Here is an 18,018-nt window from a genome sequence, read left to right as displayed (position 1 = left end):
TCTCCGTATCACCTTAGCGTTATCAGCTAAAATCCTACCTGCAATGTGACGACTTGATAGATCTTTATTTGCAGCATATGCAGTGTTGTGTTCCATAAATGCATCATCGAGCAGATTAACCCCCTTATCACCTCATGCCAAGCGTTTCTGAAGCTTTGCCCCAGGTCCACAGTAGTCATACCCAGGAATGTGTAATTCTACTAGCAGTTCTTGTGTAGCAGGAAAACCAAGCCATTTGACTAGTGCTTTACTTCCACGAGGTGTTATGACTCTCTCCATGAGAAACATCCGGTTCTGAGCTTTTCTGCAACTCCTCAGCGTAGAAGCATCCTGCATTTTCTTCACCTTTACTATCTTTCAATACAAGTTCTAGGATTCGTTCTTTGCCTTTTTGAAACTTGTAATATCTCAGTTGACCAGTCCGGTAGATATGATTTCTCAAATGCAGTCTTGTGTTTTGAGATATGCAGCAAATCACCTACATTAAATTTATGTCTGCGTGGATCCAGCATTTTAATGCAACAGTACACCTTATCCATGAGTCCATTATCACAAACATCGATTGGTTTCATTTTTATTGTGGTATGTTTGATTCTATTATACTGTACAACTACACTCCTGGAAATTGAAATAAGAACACCGTGAATTCATTGTCCCAGGAAGGGGAAACTTTATTGACACATTCCTGGGATCAGATACATCACATGATCACACTGACAGAACCACAGGCACATAGACACAGGCAACAGAGCATGCACAATGTCGGCACTAGTACAGTGTATATCCACCTTTCGCAGCAATGCAGGCTGCTAGTCTCCCATGGAGACGATCGTAGAGATGCTGGATGTAGTCCTGTGGAACGGCTTGCCATGCCATTTCCACCTGGCGCCTCAGTTGGACCAGCGTTCGTGCTGGACGTGCAGACCGCGTGAGACGACGCTTCATCCAGTCCCAAACATGCTCAATGGGGGACAGATCCGGAGATCTTGCTGGCCAGGGTAGTTGATTTACACCTTCTAGAGCACGTTGGGTGGCACGGGATACATGCGGACGTGTATTGTCCTGTTGGAACAGCAAGTTCCCTTGCCGGTCTAGGAATGGTAGAACAATGGGTTCGATGACGGTTTGGATGTACCGTGCACTATTCAGTGTCCCCTCGACGATCACCAGTGGTGTACGGCCAGTGTAGGAGATCGCTCCCCACACCATGATGCCGGGTGTTGGCCCTGTGTGCCTCGGTCGTATGCAGTCCTGATTGTGGCGCCCACCTGCACGGCGCCAAACACGCATACGACCATCATTGGCACCAAGGCAGAAGCGACTCTCATTGCTGAAGACGACACATCTCCATTCGTCCCTCCATTCACACCTGTCGCGACACCACTGGAGGCGGGCTGCACGATGTTGGGGCGTGAGCGGAAGACGGCCTAATGGTGTGCGGGACCGTAGCCCAGCTTCATGGAGACGGTTGCGAATGGTCCTCGCCGATACCCCAGGAGCAACAGTGTCCCTAATTTGCTGGGAAGTGGCGGTGCGGTCCCCTACGGCACTGCGTAGGATCCTACAGTCTTGGCGTGCATCCGTGCATCGCTGCGGTCCGGTCCCAGGTCGACGGGCACGTGCACCTTCCGCCGACCACTGGCGACAACATCGATGTACTGTGGAGACCTCACGCCCCACGTGTTGAGCAATTCGGCGGTACGTCCACCCGGCCTCCCGCATGCCCACTATACGCCCTCGCTCAAAGTCCGTCAACTGCACATACGGTTCACGTCCACGCTGTCGTGGCATGCTACCAGTGTTAAAGACTGCGATGGAGCTCCGTATGCCACGGCAAACTGGCTGACACTGACGGCAGCGGCGCACAAATGCTGCGCAGCTAGCGCCATTCGACGGCCAACACCGCGGTTCCTGGTGTGTCCGCTGTGCCGTGCGTGTGATCATTGCTTGTACAGCCCTCTCGCAGTGTCCGGAGCAAGTATGGTGGGTCTGACACACCGGTGTCAATGTGGCCTTTTTTCCATTTCCAGGAGTGTATTTCTGGGAGGATATCCGTCCATCTGTATGAGATGGGAAGGTTAAAACACATCCACATTCGACCTTTTAGTGTTCTGTTCAGACGCACCACGATACTTGCCTTCAGGTCAGTGCATGTTGAGTAGTGATGTAATCCGTACCACTGCGTCATGAAATACCTATTGTAGAACTCTCCACTGTGGTCAGATTGGAGGTTGTCTGGGCATTGATTCATCCCTGTGTGCAGCAAACGCTCAAAAACATCTGCGACATTTCTATCAGTTTTCGTTTTGACAGGCAGATTTGGAGTATGTACCAATAACAATTAAAATATATTTGAATCCATTATTGTGACGTGAATATTCCCTCCTACCAGCTTGCCACAAGTCATCCAAACCTTTAAGCATAACATGCCTATGAGTATATGTTTTGCAATCTGGTTTGTGCAATTCTCGAACTACTGTCTCCATACTTATTTGATGATACCTCTCTATCCAATCTCAGAGATTATTGAAACAACCTCATTCCACTGAGCTGTATTACCTGCAGCAGCTGATGCCATGAGCAGCCGTAGTTGATCTATTGTTCTCTGGGATCGTCATAATATATACAGACTGAGGGATTCGATTGTTCACTGCTTTATGCTCAATGTCAATACCATCACTGCTGTTGTTTTCACCTTCAAGTATTGGTTTAATAATGGTTTTATATTTCTTGTTGCTCAGGTTCTCCGTGATCTTACATACACCAGTCATGAGCAGTATTTCTCAGTACATCTCCCAATCATTAACTCCAATAATTTAATTTTTTTGATAGGCCTTGCGGAAATAAGATACATTAAGCCAAGTGTTCTCTGAAACCACCTATCACCAATGTGAATTGTGTCATCAGTTACAGTTATAGGATGCATACCCAACATGTACGGTCTTCCCTAATGAATTCATCAATGGCAACAGACTCGTTATTGTGTGTTTTGTATTTTCTGAGAGCTGTCGGAGATTCAGTAACCAGCTTAAAAGGTCTCTCTTAGTGTTTGCTGTCGATCCATATGCCCTAACCTCAGCAACTGTAATTTCTCACGAACTGCTTTCTTTGCTTTAATCACTTCCTGCTTCATCGACAACTCGGTGTATACTAATCGAACATCACCGCAGTGTGAGGTTTTATATATCCGGTTTTTTTCCTTCTTCCTCGTACTATGTACCTGCTCCCCCTTCTCAACAAGGAACTCTTATATCTATTTTCCCCCCAATAGTCTCAACCTTTTCAATTAAGTCTGCTACTTTCTTACCAACTTCATTAACTAGCTCATTTAACGCATTTACCATTCTCAAAAGAGTCTGGTAATGCATCTCTAGTTCCCTGTGTATACCTCCAACTTCATGCACAATAGCCTGAATTTTCGCATCCATGCACAGGCGAATGTTCTGTCTGGGTACACCCATTCTCTCAGGTTGAGAGCTAGACATACAAGCGAATTTGACCATGGTGCAGCGTATACTGATGTACTAACCTTTCTTACCATGCTAGATGTGTGCAGAAATCTAGAAAGTTTCGCATGTACCTACAATGACTCAGTTTTCTACCCATACTGTACATGATTCCAGCGATCAGCACCTATTTTTATCATCATCGAATATGAAGACAGTGTTTGGCTTTGCTTTTTCAGGTGGAGGGATAACACCGCTTTCACTGAATGTCGTCTATGTAACACCATCTACACCACGCAATATCTCTTGCAATAGCTGATACTTGGGTTGAAACAGTGTTTTTGAGAATACACAAACATGTTCAAATCGGACTCCATCTACATGTCTTCCCACAATTGGATGGACCTACAATAATTGCTTGTGTGTTATCAGGAAGGAGAATTCCGTTTTTGTCAGCTCTTCTTTTACATCTTCACAGGACCAGTCACCGACGACAAAGTCCTTGTGATGAGGGTGTTTCACCCACCGTCATAATACTAACTACGCCAGGTACCAACAAGTAGTTGGAAAGGATAATAATAGTATGTGCAGCCACTATAGTTCCATCACTTAACCAAGTGAGCTATATTGACTACACAAAGGAAATATCTATATATTTTACCCATGAAGAGTAACTTGATCAATCATCTCAGTAACTTGTATAGCATTGAAATAAAACTAATACTTGTAATACTTTGACTATAATGAGAGATATGAAATAAAACACAAACACTGTTTGAGATTATATATACATGAATTACTTATTTATTTAAATATCATACACGGGGTGTAGTATTTCAGGAATATCATTACAATCTATATGTATCTTCTTCTTTGCACCTGTACAGTATTTACCAAATAAAGATTTTTGACATGCAATAAATTCAATGCGTATCTCCCTCCAGCCAACAGATGCCTCACAGTACTCAGGTTTTTCACACACACATTTAACCTGTTTCTCTTTAATTTCAGCATTCATGCGCGAACAAAGGTGCTGCTTACGATCATCAACATGTGCCCTATGCACACATAGGGAGTTTACATCATCGTTGTATGCAGTCTATGCCAGGCAACCATCGGTTCACTCTGTCCAATGCAAGACATATGGCACTGTCCAGATCATGTAACTTCATAACTGAGGCTTGTCTTAGATAAACATAGTTGTCACCCGATTTCACACATAATGCCCAGTAATCATACACTGTTGTAATAGAGTGTCCCACCAGTAAGACTAATGTCTGTGGGAGAATGAGTCGGATAATATTCCGTAGTCATCTGCTGATTGATGTAGTTCTATGTACCACATATTTCATCCCAGTTGAACTCGGAAATTGCAACTAACACATTTGGATCCATTTTCAATCTCCATTCTAGCAAGCAATCCCCAGACATGATGCACCTCTATAGCAATGTTCACACGCTTCGATCCAGTGGGAGTTAAACTGTATGTGGAGGTGAAAAGCATAGGTGCACTCGATGCCTTCTCATCCACAGTGTCTGCATTCTGTGGTTGCACTACCACAGGGATGTTCTGCTGGGATGGGTCATATGTTGGTGACCAGTACTGACCTCCATCTTTTTGTCTAACACCACCAGTGACAGCATTTGATATGTTGGGGCAGATCGCGTGTCATCACACAAATTGATGCGTGTGACGGACAATAGCAACTCCTTGTCCTGCTCCATCAAGTGGGCTATGTGCACTACCGTATCCCACAAGGCCGCTACTGGTTCACACACACTGGAGGCTGTTGCTGCAGGTCTCAACAAGATGGCATCCGAGGTTGCTACAGGTCTGGAGGTAACAGCAGAGCTTGGCATGTTGGAACTCGACCCTGTTGAACAAAGATGAGGAAGCATTAGACATGGACCAAGATGTGAAAACATTGAATAATAATAGTAATAATAATACTAAGGCTAACCAGGGAGAAAGATGTGATATGGGATACTTACTTTTCCATTTAATCCTGTTCTGCATCACTGTGTTGGAGTGCAACTGCTGTTGACAATTCATGCTTCTTCTTCTTCTTCTTCTGCTGCCTAGCTGGACAAGACTGAGGTCCCATAGCTGCTGAGCCTCACCTATAATGTCACCGGATACTACCATCCTACTGGCTGAAGTTGAGCACATGACTTGATTAAGGGTTCCTGCCATTTCCTCCACTCCAGAATGTCATCTTGGATTATGTCACAGAACCGACAACAGTGTGCTCTGGTGGTGGTACTTTGTACTAGACCCGGACCTTGTGGTGAACACACTGTTTGCCACAGTCTTGGATAACGGTACTTGCGTCATCAGCTGACTTCATGGCCGCCATCTTGGATTACATCATGGAACGGACGACAGTGCCCTCTGGTGGTGGTACTGTGTACTAGGTCAGTTGGGCTCTGGACCTCATGGCAAATACACTGGATAGTGGCAGTGGCTCAAATAGCTTAAATGAAAACTGGTGTATGATTTTGACAGTTGACGATTAGAAAGCATGTTTGCAGAGTCTTTTAGTTGTTTGCATGTCTGTAGGATGTGTGGCGTGACCGCCAAGCATGTGTTTTGTATCAGTGTAATAAATATACTCCATCCCTAAATAAATTGTTCCAAACTAAATGAAGTACACTCCTTCGTCTCTTCAGGAGCCCAGCACAGACTGAGTCCATTTCCCGGCAATTCCTAGGAAGAGGTGGCGGTCGGATGGCTTAGGTTAGTGGAGGTAGCCAAAGAGACTTTTTCCTGCCATTTTGTTGCATTAGTAGAGGTGTGTTGCATTGTCCTGTTGGAATTTTGAAATTCCCGCCATTTTCTGGGGGAGGAGGTAGCCCAATTGACCTCCTTCCCACTAAAACCCACCATTTTAAATGACGTCATGGCCGCTATCCTGGATACATCTGGCAACAATGGAATGTGGGGTGGCACGGCCTAGCCCCACTACTGAGAGAATGCAGCACCTGGGTGGCTTCACGGATTGTTTTACTGCTTGACTCTTAATCAACATAGCAGATGACAGTTACAGTACTGAAATGTATTTCTCGGATTCGGGTCAGCAAGGAGCTGAGATTACCAGATGACTGACTGTAAAATGAACATACCAGTTTTAAGGCATTGTAGCATTTACTGTGTTCAACTTACAATTGTAAATAATACATCAAATGAAAGAACAACTCAGTTTTGTTTGTATACCTGTGCGCAATGGGAAGAGTATAAAGTGAGACTGAAAAACCTGTTGGACGAATGTGAGTCTTTCACACTTAGCCCCAAGAAATATCCCCACGGAAAGTTTATGGGCCTTTCTTTTTTCGGTGAATCAACTGTAACTGATGTTTCTTATCTTGATGTGTTACGGCTACGGCTGGTGCCACAAAGGCAAGTAGCAACAACAACACATCTTTATTTGGGAGCAAAATGGTGCACCGACTTACTGGCATAAATTGGTACACGACTGGTTACACGACATTGTATCCGACCGGTGGATTGGGCGCAAGGGACTGGTTGACATGGGATTTTATGCATGAGCTACACATTCACACGCAATCATGTGTATGTGCCTCCAATATCAGCTGAGCAATCCAACTTTAGGAACAGTGTTATTGCAACCGTTACTCCTGACACATTGATCAAGGTTTCGGAACTTGCCTATTTAGTCTGTGTGTGTTCACACTGAATAATTGTAATAAAAACTTTGTGAAGTTCAGTTTATACTACAATATTCTAAAAAAAAGGGTGGGGGTGAGTTTTCAGTGCTGATCTTAAGATCAAGTAATGTTTTAAGTCTGTGTGATTGATGAGTCTTATCATGTATACTATGTGATCAAAAGTATCCAGACACCTGGCTGAGAATAACTTAAGAGTTCGTGGTGCCCTCCATCGGTAATCTTGAATTCAATAATAACCTTGATAATAGCTTCCACTCTCGCAGGCATACATTCAGTCAGGTTCTGGAAGGTTTCTTGGGAAATGACAGCCCATTCTTCATGGAATGCTGCACTGAGGAGAGGTATCAATATCGCACGAAGTTGGCGTTCCAAAACATCCGAAAGATGTTCTATAGGATTCCGGTCAGGACTCAATGCAGGCCAGTCCATTACAGGGATGTTATTGTTGTGTAACCACTCTGCCACATGTCGTTCATTATGAACAGGTGCTCGATCGTGTTGATAGATGCAATTGCCATCCCCAAATTGCAGTGGGAAGCAAGAAGGGGGTTAAAACATCAATGTAGGCCGGTACTGCCATAGTCCCACGCAAAACAACAACGGGCGCAAGCCTCCTTCATGAAAAACACGACCATGCCTTCGAATTTTGTTGTTGGTACTACAAACGTCATACCCACACCCTTCCATTGGATCACCACATTATGCTCAGATTTTGAAGCGATTAAGAATGCTTTAGTTAATGCACCGTTGTTACGTCATCCTGACATGAGGTCAGACTTTTGCCTAGTAACAGATGCAAGTTCCTATGGGCTCGGAGCATTTTTATTCCAAATTCATGTAGAAGATGAACAAACAGCCATCAAACCTATAAGTTTTGCTAGCCGCACGCTCACAGAATGGGAAAAGTCATATTCAGTGACCGAGCGCGAAACACTTGCCATAGTATGGGCATTTCGCAAGTTTCGCTACTTTCTATGAGGAAAACGTACTAAGCTTTATACTGATCATCAAGCTCTTTCTTTCCTGCTATCATGCAAGTTATTACATTCACGTCTTGCACGCTGGTGTGCATCACTACAAGAATATGATTTTGATATTATATATATAAAAGGAGAATCCAACATCATAGCCGATGCTCTATCTCATTTGCCACAAGACCTACAAGAATTTTCAGATGTGACAGAACAAACATCAGATTTCAAAATTTTACTCATGTATGACGGTACATTTGCACCTTACTACAAAAACATGTGCAGGAAGTTAGCCATATTGTAGGACAATGATCCCAGGTGGATCCAGATAAAGAATAAATTACGTGCAGGAACAGACCCACATCTTGAAAAATATTACAGATTACACAAAGAAGTATTATTTCACCGATGAAACCCTGAATCACAGCATTGGTGTGTTTGCTTATCTGAAGCTCATGTCGATGATTTTATTTTATTTACACACAGAACTTGGGGACACTATTGTGTAACCAAATGTACAGATAAGATTATACAATATTGCTATTTTCCAAATTTAAGGCGAAGAGTATTGAGTAATATTAGGAAATGCATCATATGTCAGAAAGCCAAATATTCTAATCGCACAAGCATGAATGAATTGCACCCAATCATACCTAAAAGGCCATTACAGCTAATTTCTTTAGATATTGCAGGACCCTATCCACAAGCACGTGGAGGAATGAAATACATCCTTGCTGTGTTAGATGTTTTCACAAAGTATTTAAAATTATATGCTTTACGTTCAGTTTCTACCACTGCTATTACCAGACGTCTATTAACAGATTATTTTGTAAGAATAGGAAAACCTGAAGTTATGATCACGGATAATGCAGCATATTTTACCAGTTTAAAATGGAAGACTTTTATTGAAGAACAGAATGTTAAACATATTTTAATTTCAAGATTTCACGCAGCAGGAAACCCAGTAGAAAGAACATTTCGAGAATTTGGACAGTTTATGAGAACACACACACCAGAGAAGCACACAGAATGGGTAGAATACCTAGCACCATTTGAACAAATAGTGAACAATTTAACTCACATTTCTACTGGATACACACCAACTGAATTAATTATGGATAAAACAGAAAGAAATGAATGGACAGACCCTCTACCTAAATTTACAGCAACAACAAATTATGTTAGTTTAGAAGAAAATGTAAGACAAGCTTACACAACATTATGGGACAAAGCTAAGGAAAGAAAGCAGAAATATGACAGAGGTGTCAGGAAAGAAAGCAGAAATATGACAGAGGTGTCAGGAAAGCACAAACATTTCAAGTTGATGAGTTAGTTTTACTAATAACACATCCTAAACTCACAAAACTGAAACATTTAAACAGGAAATGGCAGATCTTATACTCTGGACCATACCAAATTGCAAATATTCCACACCCTGGCTGTTATTCATTAGAATATCCATTAACACATAAACCCAGAGGTCTACATCCAACAGACATTTGAAAAAATACATACAGTAAAATGTTAGCTAATGAGGAGAAGATAATTAATATGATATACAGTTATGATGAGCCTACATTTAAGTTATACAGATACTTACAATCTAATGAATGCAGGTAAGTCTAGAAAGCAATGTGAACCATCCAATAGCTAATAAGATATTTGGTTATAAGAGGAGTTGCTATTGAGGCATATACACATTAGAGGAGGAATATACACATTAGAGGAGGCAGAGAACTGAACAGAATTATTTTAGGAGGCATGTAATAATAGTAATGTTGATATGAGTGATGTGAGTGACTGAATGAGATGAGTGAATGTAATTTTAGTTTAATAAGAGGACAAATAGTAATACGGAGAGAGGTAAGTGGAATATAAGATGAGAAAAGGGTATTATTATTATTATTATTATTATTATTATTATTGTTATTGTTGTTGTTGTTGAAGTAAACGGTAAGTGGTGATGAATAAGAGGAAAATATATATATGATGCTGAGGAATAAGTATATGTTATTTTGTGAAGAATGAATAATGGATAGGTGAGAATGTTATGAGTAATTTAGAATATGTTGAGAGGGGAGAAACTAGATTTGAACGCTATATCACATGTCCTCATGGAATACAGAATGAAAGTAGTGGAAAGAATATTATTTACTGAAAGATTGGTATGCCTGAGATAATAACTTATGTGATCTCGCATATATTCTTATAACTAAAAGTGAAAGTATAGATTTACATGGAAAGAATTATTTACAGCAGCTACTGTTGGAAATGTACCAGAAGATTTAAATCTATAACACTTTAACACTAATCTAATGGGAACTTGTAATGAAATTTTTGGAGTTATGTAGGCTTGACACTTCAGATTGGAAGAGTTATTTAAGAGAACATATTTAGCAGTCATCTAATGACATAATTAAAGCTCATCTACTGAACTGAACTGATGCACCATTAAATAGAAAGGAGAAAACAAAACGTCAGTCCTCTGTTGAAATTTATACATGTTGTTGAAATATTTGACATTATATAATTCATGATTATCTGACAGTATGGAGAGACATACACACATATTTATTTATGAATAGAATTTTACAGGTACCACAAGGTAAATACAGAATGGATATACAGCATGGAACGCAGCAGCAATTATCTAAGATGATTTATTTATTTATTAAGTAAAACATTTATTTATATTGCTCGATAATCATGAAAGGAAGGAGATGAACTACACAAACTCTATAGGAACTTGATTGACTTGATTATTTATATATATATATATATATATATATATATATATATATATATATATATATATATATATATATATATATATATATATATATATATATATATACACACACACACACACACACACACACACACACACAGAGAATCCGATACTACGTTTAAAGACATTGGAGCAATATAATGGAAACATTTATTGTTCGAATTAATTCCGTTGTAAACACGAATCATGTGAAGGTGAACTGAATTCAAACGCTGTGCTAAGCAACGATAATACGCTGCAATTCAAAGACATTAATGTTACGACTCCTAAAGAAGATACACACCAAAAAGACTGTATACAAAGACTGATATGCAAAGAGCGTTGTGCTCAGAAATATTTTTTGTAATATGTAAATTTCTTATTTTCGCATATATATATATAAATTTTCTATACTGCCACGCTCGCTTCCGGAGCGTGTCAGTAGAGGAGGCATTGTAATGGTACTTTGACTACCGCGCCTCCGCCAATACAAAGATATAATTTACGATCACGCACGCAGAAGAGTGCTGCGCCAGCGACCGATTTTATAAATAATTTTGTTCGTTTTGCTTTTGCGTAGGTTTTTGTTTTTAACAACTAATTGATGACACTCTCACTCGTCTTCTTACGAAAGACGTGTATTTTTCAACGATGTGTTGAATGTGCTTTTGGGTGGAAATTAAAATTACATTACAAAGCGAGGTTGTTTCAATAGTGATTCGAGGTGGTTATCATCAAATTTGTGAATTGAACATGACAGTGACAACTTGAAGAAGTTTTCAACAGACAGAGAAAAGTGAAAGACGGGTCGTCCTACAAGAGAAATTAAGAGGACAGCCATGAAGACTACATTGTAATTAATACTGCGTATCTAACAAGATTATAAGGTAAATTTCAATTAGTTTCTGATGCTATTTCCGTACAGTCGCTTTTATAGTGTTGCCGACCCGGTCTGCCATGCACTGTCAAATTACAGCACGATCTCAATCAATAATACGAAGTCCGCCATATCCGTAACTGAAACCACCAAAATTCCAAACCCAATCAGATTTTCTATTTTATATTTTTCACGGCAGAACCCCGAGGAGAAGGGTACACTACACCTTCTGCTTTAAGAGGTCTGGGAATATTTTATTGTGAACTTTGGGATGGTAATTTTTCTCAGCTGCCGTCTTAGCCGAGGGACTTCTCTGACAACTTATGTTCCATAACTGACATTTACAGTTTTTTAATGACTACCTCCACTCAAGAATACCTATGTGGCACAGGAAGAGTTGTTACACACGAAGCTCTCTATTCTATATTTGAAAACATTTCTACTATCCGTCAGATTGTCAAAGAGTTTGTACCTGTCAATACAATTAAAAAATTTAGCTCTCATATAAAATACAACCTTCCACACTCAGAAAATGATTATTGGCAGAGGTTTCATCGAACTACTTTCACAATTCCACATTATTCCAACCCTGTATAGCATGCGGAAAAAATGAACACCTATTATACCTTTCCGTACAAGCTCTGATTTTCCTTATTTTATCATGTTGATCGTTCTCCCTATGTAGGCTGACAACAAAATATTTTGGCATTTGGAGGAGAAAGTTGGTGATTGGAATTTCGAGAGAAGATCCCTCTGCAATGAGAAACACCATTGTTTTAATGATGTCCAGCCCAAATCCTGTATCATTTCTGTGACACACACTCCCCTATTTTGTGATAATACAAAATGAGATGCCATTCTTTGAACTTTTTCGATGAACACTGTCAATCCTGTCTGGTAAGGATTCCACACCGCACAGCAGCATTCTAAAAGAGGATGGACAATTGTAGTGTAGGCAATCTTCTTAGTAGATCTATTACATTTTCTGTGTCCTGCCAATAATATGCAGGCTTCGGTTGGCCTTCAGAGCAACATTTTTTGTGCGTTCCTTCCAATTTATGCTGTTCGTAATTGTAATTCCTAGATGTTTAGTTGAATATACGGTCTTTAGATCTGACTGATTTATTGTGTAACCGAAGTTTCACGGATTCCTTTTAGCACTCACGTGGATAACATCACACTTTTTGTTACTTAAGGTCAATTGCCACTTTTCACAGCATACAGATATCTTTTCTAAATTGTTTCGCAATTTGTTTTGTTCTTCTGATGACTTTACTAGTTGATAAACTACAGTGTCACCTGCAAACAATCTAAGACAGCTGTTCAGATTGTCTCTCAAATCGTTTATATACATAAGGACAAGCAAAGGGCCTGTGACACTACTTTGGGAACGTCAGAAATCAATTCTGTTTTACTCAATGACTTTCCGTCAGTTGCCATGAACTGTGACCTCTCTGACAGAAAATCACGAATCCTGTCACATAGCTGCATTGATGCTCCATAAGCATGCAATTTCACTACAAGCCGCTTGTGTGGTATAGTGTCAAAAGCCTTCCGGAAATACAGAAATACGGAATCAATCTGAAATCCCTTGTCAATACCACTCAACATTTCATGCAAGTAAAGAGCTAGTTGTGTTTCACAAGAACAATGTTTTCGAGATCCATGTTGACTGTGTGTCCGTAGACTTTTCTTTGAGGCAATTCATAATGTTCGAACACAATGTGAGTTCCAAATTCCTGCTGCATATTGCCGTCAATGGTATGGGCATGTAATTTAGTGGATTCCTCCTAGTACCTTTCTTGAATATTGGTGTGAGCTGTACAACTTTTCAGTCTTTGGGTATATCTTTCACTGAGCGAACAGCTGTAAAAGATTGTTAAATATGGAGCTATTCCATTAGCATACTCTGAAAGGAACCAAACTGGTATACAGTCTGAACCGGAAGACTTGTTTCTATCAAGTGATTAAGTTCACTACTCCAAGCATATTTTACTTCTACGTTACTCATGTTGGCAGCTGTTCTCGATTCAAATTCTGGATAATTTACGTCGTTGTCTTTTGTGACGGCATTTCGGAAGGCTGTGTTTAGTAACTCTGCTTGGCAGCACTGTCTTCGATAACACCTCCATTGCAATCGTGCAGAGAACGCATTGATTGTGTCTTGCCACTAGCATACTTCACACAAAACCAGAACCTCTCTGGATTCTCTGCCAGGTTTCGAGACAGAGTTTTGTTGTGGAAACTATTATAAGCATCTTGCATTTAACTGCATGCTAAATTTCGAGCTCCTGTAAATGAACGCCAATCTTTTGAGATCTTGCGTCTGTAAAATAATTTGGAGGTAAAGCCGAATTTAAACAAAGAGGTCCATCCCATGAAGAAGAAAAACTTAGAAGAATATGGAATCAAGGGTAACAAGAAGAAAACAAAAAGCATGGTAATTGGGGGGAAGGGGAGAACACACCGTATGAAAATATGGTGAGGGGAAATAGAGCAAGTGAATAACTTGCGTTACTTGGGATGTGTGATAATGTATGATATGCGTCGCTAAACAGAAATTAGGGAAAGAATTGCAATGGCAAAAGGATTCAAAAGGAATCAAATTACTTTGCAGACCACTAAACAAAGATCTGAGGAAAAGACTTGCCAAGTGTTACGTCTGGAGTGTTGCAGTGTATGGTGCGGAGACCTGGACGTTGAGGAAGGAAGATGAAAGAATATTGGAGGCACTGGAAATTTGGATATGAGAAGAATGGAAAAAGTGAAATGGGAAGACCAAGTAAGAAACGAAGAAGTATTAAGAAGAATTGGAGAAGAAAGAAACATGCTGAAATCATTAGGAAGTGAAAACATAACTGGATTGGACATTGTTTGAGGAGGGACTGTTCATTGAAGGAAGGAATGGTGGAGAGAAAAAGGGGAAGAGGAAAAAGAAGATATCAAATGCTGGACAATATACAAAGAGACAAATAGTCAGAAATGAAAAGACTGGCTATGGGCAGACAAAAGTGGAAGAGGCTTAACCCATGACAAGACCTGCCTTTAGGCAAAATAGCTATTACCACCACCACCAAATTTGTAAAGTTTCTTTTGTTGTTCCCGCAACAGTGATCTGACCCATTTTGTGTACCAAAGAGGCTCACCTCCATCGTTCGTTAATTTATTTGGTATAAATCTCTCAATTGCCACTGATACTATTTCTTTGAATTCAACCCAAATCTGGTATACACTTATATTGTTAATTTGGAAGAAGTGGAGATTGCCTCTCAGGAAGGTGTTAAGTGAATTTTTATCTGCTTTTCTGAATAGGTACATTTTTCACTTATTTTTGTAGGATTCGGGGGTTGCGATATTCAATCTCACTATAAGACAACCCTGTGTTAACTAATCCCTGGCTCCATTTAGATGCTTGTTATTAACTCAGGATTACTTCTTGCTAAGAAGTCAACCGTGTTTTCACAACCGTTTACTATTCTCCTTGGCTCATGAACTAACTGCGCGAAATAATTTTCAGCGAATGCATTTAGCACAATGTTGGGTGATGTTTTATGCGTACCTCCAGAATTAAACACATATTTTTGCCAACATATCAAGAGTAAATTAAAGGCACCACCAAATGTGACTGCACGAGTCAGATACGTGTTTGAAATCAAACTCAAGTTTCCTTTGAACCTTTCAGCAATTATATCATCTGAAATGGGTGGTCGGTAAAACGATCCAATTATTATTTTATTCCAGCTGCCAACAATGACCTCTGCCAATATTAACTCACAAGGACTATCTATTTCAATTTCACGACAAGATGAACTACTTCTACTAACAACAAACAAGTCACCCTCAACTTTGCCAGCCTATTGTTTCGGAACAAAAATTGCAAAAATTCTGGCTGAGCTTATCTCCGGCTTTAGCCAGCTTTCAGTGCCTTTAAAGATTTGGGCATCAGTGTTTCCTATTAGCACTTGCAGCTCTGGTACTTTCTCAACACAGTTGCGACAACTTATAAGTGTTATACTGATGGTTCCTGTAACGTTCTTACTTTGTTTCTGCACCCTTGTGACAGAAGCCCTTTTTGTATTTTCCCCGAGACACACTAACCCAAAAAACCATCCAGTCCATGCTACACAGCCGCTGCTACCAGCGTAGCAGCCTCCTGATCTATTCAGTGGAATCTGAAACCCAACCACCCTATTTCGCAAGTCGAGGAATCTGCAGCCTACATGGTCGAACTGTCTGACCCTCTGATTCAGACCCTCCACTCGGCTCTGTACCAGAGGTCCACAATCAGTCCTGTTGACTACGCTGCAAATGGTCACCTCTGATTTCATCTCGCAAGCATAACTGGCAACCTTTACCAGTTCTGTTAGCTGCTTGAAACCTAAGATAATCTCTTCCATTGCAAAGTGACACACATCATTGGTACCAACGTGAGCCACCACCTGCACTTGGCTGCACCCTGTGCTCATTGTGGCATCCAGAAAAACCCGTTCCATTTCTGGAATGACTCTACCTGTATTTCTTTCCCTTCGTGGCAGCCATGTCGCTAAGGGGCCCCATAACATGCCAAACGTTGGAGCTCCCAAGTATCAAGAATACCACCCTCTGTGATTGCCCAAATCTTGCTGGCTGAGAGGTTTCCTCTGAAACAGGACAGGTGACAGCACTGGCTGAGTGACAGTGTCAGCCGCAGACAACACCTGGAACCTGTTTGTCAGACTAATTGGGGCGGCCTTACATGCAGCCCCCTGGGAAGTCTCAACAGCAGGTGAGTGGTCAACCTCAGTGCGAGCAGTAAATGGCTGGCCACCGGTAAGGACCAACTGGAGGACTCTGATGTGCTGGATGTCTGTTGGATCCCCACAGCCGGCCCACAACAGTGGCACGCATCCACTGCAGCTTGAAGCTGTGTAACCAAAGCCATCACAGCCTGGAGCTGAGAGTGAAATGTCACCAACTCAGCTCGCATCCACACACAACAATCACAGTCCCTATCCATACTAAAGACTGTGGAAAACCGTACTTCCCAGATAAATGGACTATTGACTCGCGCTGCCAGACTCTACTGTAGATGCTGATGAAAATGCAGAAAATGTGTCTAATAATTTACATTAATATTCAGAGATTGAAAAACTTAACTACCGAAGCACTCAGGTGAAACTAAATAATTCACCCGATTAGGAATTGGTAATACGTAATATTTCAAGATACTTCAAAATGACTGATTATGCCCATTGCATATTGGTTTTGGGTCAATACTCCAAGGCAAATATGAGGTTGTACTTTATTTTTTGGACATCCAATATCCCCCACCAGACGATTTCCTCTTCACTATGAGGAATGATAATTAAGCATAAACTCTCTTCTCATTACACCAATCAAATAGTCCTAGTGAGTTTGGTGGTGCAAATTACTATAATGCATGAATGCTATTCACAAAGATGCCACAGCCCGTTTATGCCTCAGTCTATTGGCCCATTAAGCAAGAGTGAGTCTGTTGCCCTCTGAATACAACCAACTGTGACATCAGAATTGCGTTCACATTCGTGAGTGTAACAAGGCATGCTTTATGACATTTACTGATAAGTTGCTGAGAATCTCGAGATTTGTACTCTCATTACCTCCTAGCAGCCTAGTCAGTATGTTGTAAATACTGTGATCCATCTCACACAGCAAGTATGTTTCCTAAAGGTAGTGGCAGTAATTTCTATAGCTAATAAATGAAATTTGTCAGAAGACTGACAATTTCGAAAGTTCTGAAACCTGATGTCCGACTCGTGCAACACTATATTACAAGAATCTGAAGTGGCAACAGTTACACACAACCTCTTTTGTAACAGAAACTTGCATAATTTAGCCAGACAGCAGTGTCTATGCCCTAAGTGTGTGTAATGTAGTCACAGTTCCACAGATCAACTGGATTTAAACACAGGGAGTGATGAGCCAGGACAAAATTACAGCTTAACAACACATTTATTCATATGAGTGACGTGTTTATTGAGTGCACTATGCTGTTGCGTCTTTTGCAGGGTACATATGACACCTACTCTTGGCATCTTTCCTTCCTTCGTAATTTACATATCAACTTTCAAGGGTTTGCTTGCACATTTGCCATCTTTTTCAACAGCACTAATTCCTCTTCCTTTCTCACTGTTAATAAACTTAGCGGTGTTTAACAGCAAGCCATTGCAGCTTATCCACAACGGCATTTGGTGCAATCACTTTCCACACTTGCACTGCCAGGTAAAAAGTGCACTGCTTTCAACGGGAACA

Source organism: Schistocerca americana, chromosome 2 (genome assembly GCF_021461395.2).
Source record: "Schistocerca americana isolate TAMUIC-IGC-003095 chromosome 2, iqSchAmer2.1, whole genome shotgun sequence".
Taxonomy (NCBI): Eukaryota; Metazoa; Arthropoda; class Insecta; order Orthoptera; family Acrididae; genus Schistocerca; species Schistocerca americana.
The sequence above is the reverse complement of the archived record's forward strand: the minus strand, read 5'-3'. Positions refer to the sequence as shown.